This window comes from Lathyrus oleraceus, chromosome 4 (genome assembly GCF_024323335.1).
Source record: "Lathyrus oleraceus cultivar Zhongwan6 chromosome 4, CAAS_Psat_ZW6_1.0, whole genome shotgun sequence".
Classification (NCBI taxonomy): domain Eukaryota; kingdom Viridiplantae; phylum Streptophyta; class Magnoliopsida; order Fabales; family Fabaceae; genus Lathyrus; species Lathyrus oleraceus.
In genome coordinates this window covers 176043617-176050662 of record NC_066582.1, presented here as the reverse complement: position 1 = coordinate 176050662, position 7046 = coordinate 176043617, and positions in this window count along the sequence as shown.

Genomic DNA, 7046 nt, shown 5'->3' with positions numbered 1-7046 from the left:
ATGATGTGATCTCCCTGCTTGAGATGCAATTTACTTTGTTTAACTAATTTTGATTGTGTTGTAGGTCTTTTGGTGGTGGACTCACTTGAATGATTGCCTTTTATGACTTGCATGTTGTACATATTGGAAGTTGTAACACTGTTGTTTGTTAGTTATTTGTCTGAATGTGAATACTGATTGTTTAGCTTTTCATACAGGTACCTTAGCCACTTAAGCTCATTATTTGAGCTTTGCTTTTCTTGTGGTTGGTATACCACTTAGGTAACTCCTCTAACTCCATGTTGTCTGGAAGCCCTATCGTTTCTTTTGGCAGGCATTTGGCTGAAGTCCTCCTTAAGAGGCAACGTCTGTGATTGTTTATGTTTGTGCCATGTACTTCAAGTCCTCCTAAGTGAAGAGGCAATTGGCAGATAGAAGGGATTTGCAATCAATCCCCTGCTATTCAGTTGAGTCTTTCATTATGCTCGCACTACGTGCTGATGCATTTGAATAAACACCCAAGATCATTGTATATAGAGTCAGTCATGTGAAATAGGGTCCCTCATTCTGGATCCCCACACCTTCTTTGATTCAAGCTCACCCCGGCCAGGGTTAAGAGCTATGAGGTCTAATCCTCATTTCCCATTTCATCTGCTCACCCTGACGGTCAATGTCAGTGGTTAAGAGTCTCAACACCCATAACAGTATTGGCTTGTTTGTCGAGGTTGATATGACCCCTTGACTAAAGCCCAACTTTGATTGAGCCTCTTGCTTGTGTATAGAGTGTGCTAATTGATGGCTGTGATTGATTGTGTTTTCTTTTGCATATTGTTTTGCATATTGTCTTTGTATTTTGTTATTTGCTTTGTTTGAGGAGTCAGATGTAAGACCATTGATTAGCTATCTGTTTCCTGTTCCTTTTGGAGAGCTGGATATAAGACCATTTATTGGCACTCCATTTCCTGTTTTGTTTCTTTTGTGGAGTTAGAGGTAAGACCATTTATTGTCACTCAATTTCCTATGTTGTTTCTTTTGTGGAGTTAGAGGTAAGACCATTTATTGGCACTCCATTTCCTGTTTTGTTTCTTTTGTGGAGTCAGGTGTAAGACCATTGATTGGCTATCTGTTTCCCATGTTGCTTTGTGGAGTTGGACGTAAGACCATTTATTGGCACTCCTTTTCCCATTTGTTTTTCGGAGTTAGATGTAAGACCATTTATTGGCACTCTATTTCCAGCTTTGTTCTTTTTGAACCTGCTTATTTGCTTATTGCTTTGTTGCCTATTCCAAAGGATGGTACTTACTTGGATCATCTACATATGATCTCAAGAGAGGAACTCCTAATGAAGTTTTGCTCCTCATCCCCACCTTTTGTTTCCTTACAACCTCCACTTGCATTTTAACCCAAACCAGAAAACTTTGTGCAAACATTTTCACTTGTTTTCAAAACTAGAAACCTAGGCCATATGCCTTTGATTTTCAAAAATTTCATTTCCTAATACTCATTGTAAATGAACTCTAATTCAAACTTTGACTTCATTTTGTGAATAATTCTCATCGGTTAATTCAACCCACTCAATTGTTTTTGTGGCTCTTGTCCACTTCTTGATAAGTTTTCATACATTAGGCGTAGATCTGAATTATTTTAGTGGTTGATATAAATCTCACCGCATCCTTAGTGATCGAATCGTAAGACTTCCATACTAATAACATGGTTAACCCCTCTAGTATGTCGAAGCTATTCTCACATGGTGGATTGTTGGCTCAGGTCGAGTTTTCTCCCTTTGATAATGAAAGACCTTAAGGCTTTTGTTTAAAATCAATTCACTCATCTTTTTTTGGAAATCTTTTAGCCGAACTACGGCGTTTTGATCCTTATCTTTCATGAAAGATACGTAGGCAATGGGTTCATCCATCTAAACACAAAAATAACTAACTTGTACATTCTTCTCTCACCTCTTCAATCAATGTTTGCACAATAAATATTTTCATAAACAATAACCTGATACAACAAGTTGTGAAAAGGGTTCCCTAGGAGTACCTAGGATGCATTGGGTGCCTAACACCTTCCCTTTGCATAATTACCCCCTTAGCCAGATCTCTGTACCCTTTTTATTAGTTTTCTTTGCAAAACTTCTTAGGCTTTTGTTCGCTTTCTAGCCATTCCTTTGGATAAATAGAAGTGCGGTGGTGACTCTATCTTTGTATGCTTTGCTTTTGATTTAGTCAATAAATCTAAAAGTAATGAATACACTGCTACAGTGGTCAAGAGGTCCTGTTACCTATGACTAGCTTTGTGGTGAGCATTGTTGATGTTACCAAGGTGACCCGCAGTGGTCATGTGTTTGGGTCGGTGTTCCCGAAGGATAAGGAAGAATCAGTTGTTTGAAAGAAGGTGGAAGTGCCTGTTGTAGATCCAGTTGGTACTTTAAAGGGTAAGTCTGGTGAATCCAGCGATTTGAAGGCTAACGATGATGATGAAGTACTTCGGTTAATCAAAAGGAGTGAGTTTAATATGGTGGAACAGCTGCTCCAAACCCCCTCAAAAATCTCGGCGTTGTCCCTGCTCATGAATTCTGAAGCGCACAGAGAAGCACTGCAGAAAGTTTTGGAACAAGCATCTGTAGAACATGATGTTACAGTGGATCAACTCAATCATATCGTGGCTAACATCACTTCTTGCAATAATCTTAGCTTTTGTGATGAAGAACTCCCTAAGGAAGGCATGAATCACAATCTGGCTTTCACATTTCTATGAATTGCAAAGAGGATGCTTTGTCAAATGTGCTTGTTGACACTGGGTCGTCACTGAATATGTTGCCGAAGTCAACTCTATCAAAGCTATCATACCAAGGAGCGCCTATGAGGTATAGCGGTGTAATCGTCAAAGCTTTTGACGGTTCACGCAAAACAGTTATTGGTGAAGTGGACCTTCCAGTTAAGATAGGTCCGAGTGATATTAATTTGGTAAAAGTCTTCCTTTGACCAATTTGAGTTTTGATTCATTCCCCTCCTTCTTCATCTCATTCCCATTCTTTATGCATTCATCTCATTTGGCCCATGATATCTCAAAGTCCTAAGGCTAGTTGATTGAAAAATCAACATTAGTATGGATGAGATTAGGCCACCTCTTTTGCATATTCTTTTTGTGTGTGGTATGTTTCATGAGCATAGTCCATTATATTATGTCTCTAACATGCATTAACACCAAAAATCTATTGCCCAGCCTCAAATAGTTGTGACTTCTACATAAGTCCAATTACGATTGCTTAATATAGCTCTAAATTTGAGACACAAAAAGGCATATCATTCTAGTTAGTGAGATTGTAAGTCTCCCCTATTTCATGGTATTGTGTGGAAACTTGGCCTTTTTTCTTTCCTTTGGAAGATGTCTTGTTTCAAGGATCCATGCTTGTGATAAGTGGGTTGAGTGTTCTCCAAAGTATGACTAAAAAATGAAAAGCAAAAGCAAAACAATACTAACCTCTAACTCATTAACAACTAACATTTAATTTCAAGTCTTTTATTTTAATGCACTTTAATTTTTAAGCTCTATTCATTTGCCATTATTCATACCATTTTAATTGTTTATGTTAATGTAATTTTCACTTTGTTCACTTGGACCATATGGTGTGATATATTCCATTTTGTGTATACTTTGTTTGTTTGTGTGGTCTTTGACCTTTAATGTACATAATAACAACAAAAATCTTAAAAAACTTTTGTGTGGACTGTTTACTTGATCTTGGACAATTCGACTTAGAACTTAGGCAACATTCATATGCTAAAGGACTTGGCCAATGCCAACTTTTGTGAAACCAAGTTATTGCAATTTGAAACTTCATCTGATACATCATTCAAGATACCTTTGAGTTCATTTGCAACATGATCATTGTGAAGCTGTTATTTTGAACTTGTGACTTGTGGAATTCATTTGTTACATGGGCTAATTTGAAGAAGATCATGGAGTGGCTAAAGCTTGGATGTGGCTATCTTTATTTGATGCATTGCTCTTTAAGATAATATAATTGTGCATTTGTGTGTTGCTTGATTCTAAATGTCCAAGGAAATCTGGGTTTCTATTGACATTCTTGTCTATTGGATTGCTACCCATTGGTCAGATCTTTTCAACCCTTAACTTTTAATTTTGTGCATAAGATTATTCTCTTCATCTCCTCCCCATTTATTTAATTTCAAAATCTCTCCCTCATTTTTTAAAATTTTCTTTGTTTGAACTAGTTTTGTTCTAAACTTTTACCACTTTGCAAAAAGATAGAAACTTTGGCCTTATGCCATTGCATTTTCAAACTTCTTTTCTTAATCAAACTTGTAAATGAACTTAATTATACTTGACTTAAACTTTCAAAAATCCAAAAAAAAACTAACTCATTCAAACCATTTTCAGGCCTTTGTGCCTTTCAAACTTAAATTTTGTTAAAAGCAATGCATCCACTTTGAAATTTGTATCACGAACTACGAGGTTTTAATCTCTCATTTTTATGTTGGTACATAGGCACAAGTCTGAAGGTCTTGTCAAATACAAAAATATAATTAATGAATTCTTTTCTCATCCCCCCATTCTATTTGTTTGTAAACATCATTTTGTACTAAATACATATGCACACAAAAAGGGCTCCCTAGGAGTACCTAGGACACTTTGGGTGCTAACACCTTCCCTTTGTGTAACCAACCCCCTTACGTGTAATCTCTAACATTTTATTAGTTTTGATTTGAAAACTTCTTACTTTTGGGTTTTGTTCGTACTTTTTCCCTTTTCCCTTGGAAACAATAAAAGCGCGGTGGCGACTCTGGTTTTATTGATGTCTAGCTTATCCATAGCTTGATGATCATGAATTTACCGCTATAGAACCTTTCAAAAACAGTCACCTTGATAAAGAATTTATAGATTGAAGGCTTCTTGTTGGAGCCATAGATGATGATATTTTTGAGGTAGAGTAAAACTCACACAAAACACAAGAAAATAAGAGAAAGGAATGATGCAAAAGAAGGGAATAAGATTACCTATTTATAACATTCCTTATGACGGTTTGGGCATGCAAAAAATTCATTAAATCCTTGAAGATTTGGCCTAGAAAATATATGAACCAAATCTATCTAAAACAAGACATCTAATCAACTATTTGTATGCCCTAATTGATTAGGCAATGATGAATTTGGAGATTTCGCGTGTTCTCTATCAATGCTCGTTTTGGTTTGATTGGAGGAAAATGTACAATCTAATTTGATTTGAAATTTGAAACGCAAGGTTCATATAATTAATTAAACTAATTAACTATATTCTTTTATTTCATCCTCCTTGATCTTCTTGGGCCTTGAGTTGAAACTTGGTTTTGGCATACTGCATTTTACACCTTTTTCATTTTGTTTGCATCCCTTTCTTTAAAAATGCTAGAAGCTCATATATTTTATAGTAATAATAATTTTAAATTATTACCAAATATTAAACCAATTATTTAGAGGGTTGATCATATTTTTTTGAGGATTCAACCTCTAAAAAGTGTACCACCTTAAATATCAAGTAACCTTGATAAAAACTTCACCTTTCAAGGGAACGACAAAACAATATTGTAAATTCTTCTCTGTGAATAGTTGGATACGAGAGTTGATTACAAAAAAAGAGATACATAAATCCATTATGGACTTATCATTTTATCCTACTAAGAAGATAATAGATCATCACAAATCATGAGTGTTGAAACCATCCACAACTAAAAGAGCTTTGATAACTTCAGTTGAAATACACCATCAACGAACATTCTTGGATCACAAGCATCAATATCATGAAACGCCATCTGGTACATATTTTATACCAAAAGGTATATTTTTTGCTTTGTGCAACTTCATTTAATATGCACTAAGGCTTCATTTGAAGCTGCAAAGTATTCATGCAAACCAAACTAGGTTTTCACCTTTAGTATCCAAATATTTTTGTCCTAATGTGTTAGTATTTTTATATGGTCTATGGTTACTATCCTTAGAATTTCTTAAATTATCATAATAAAAGGGCTCTAGGGCCCAAGCTTATCACAATTGGAACATTTATAAATAGGGTGATTATATTTATTCATATTAAACCATTTACTATGTGACCTACACGATTTAAACTTTAATCCAGTTTTTTTCAAGGAAGACTTTTGATTTGATAGAATCAAATCTAGGTTTTATTTTCTCTTAGTAAATTTTGTTAGGGTTTCATGCAAATATTTTACTTTATTTTTCATCAAGATACAAGTCTCACATTTATTATATTGGTTTCTAAGGTTAGTCATTTCATATTTTAAATTTTCATTACTACTTTCTAGAAACTTAATCTAGTCTTTAATATCTAAGTTATACTTTTTAATTTTATCATTCTCATCGATTAACTTATAGGTTAATTTAATAGTTTCTTTTATGATAACTTTGTTTTCTCACAACCGTCTTATTCATGAGAAGCTTTGAAGCAAACTTCATCTTCTTTGTTGGAAGAAGATTCTCCATATTCTATGAGAGATTGATTCTTCGATAATTTTTTTGATACTTCCTTCTCATTTATTCTTTCAAATATTCCATTGGATGAAACTTTTTATTCTTATTCTTCTTCTTCTTCTTCATATTCTCTTTATGCTGAAGTTTCTCCATTGGATGTTGAATCTTCCAAATATCGTTCATCACTGATATTGTCCTTTTAAATGATATTTTTGGAGTTGATTTATCTTATTCTTCTTTAAGATATTTATTTGATTAAGTTTCTAAATATTATTCTAGGTTTGAGCTTATCCCTTCATCTTTTAACAATTGAATAAACTCATTCACTTTATCGATGATTTCTTCCCTTTTGGATTTTTCCTAAAATTCATAAACATTCTCATCTCTTGATTTAAGGATTAGATTGGGTTTTTTATTCCAATTCTTAATTTTTAGATATCTTTTAGCAACGAAAGTTCTAGCATAACTTTCAATATTTCCAAGGTTCTAAAAATATTTGTGAAAGAAGCATTCATCTTCTTCTCCTCGTGTGTTCATTCCTTCTTGTTCGATGCTTGAAGATACTCCATAGATCATCTC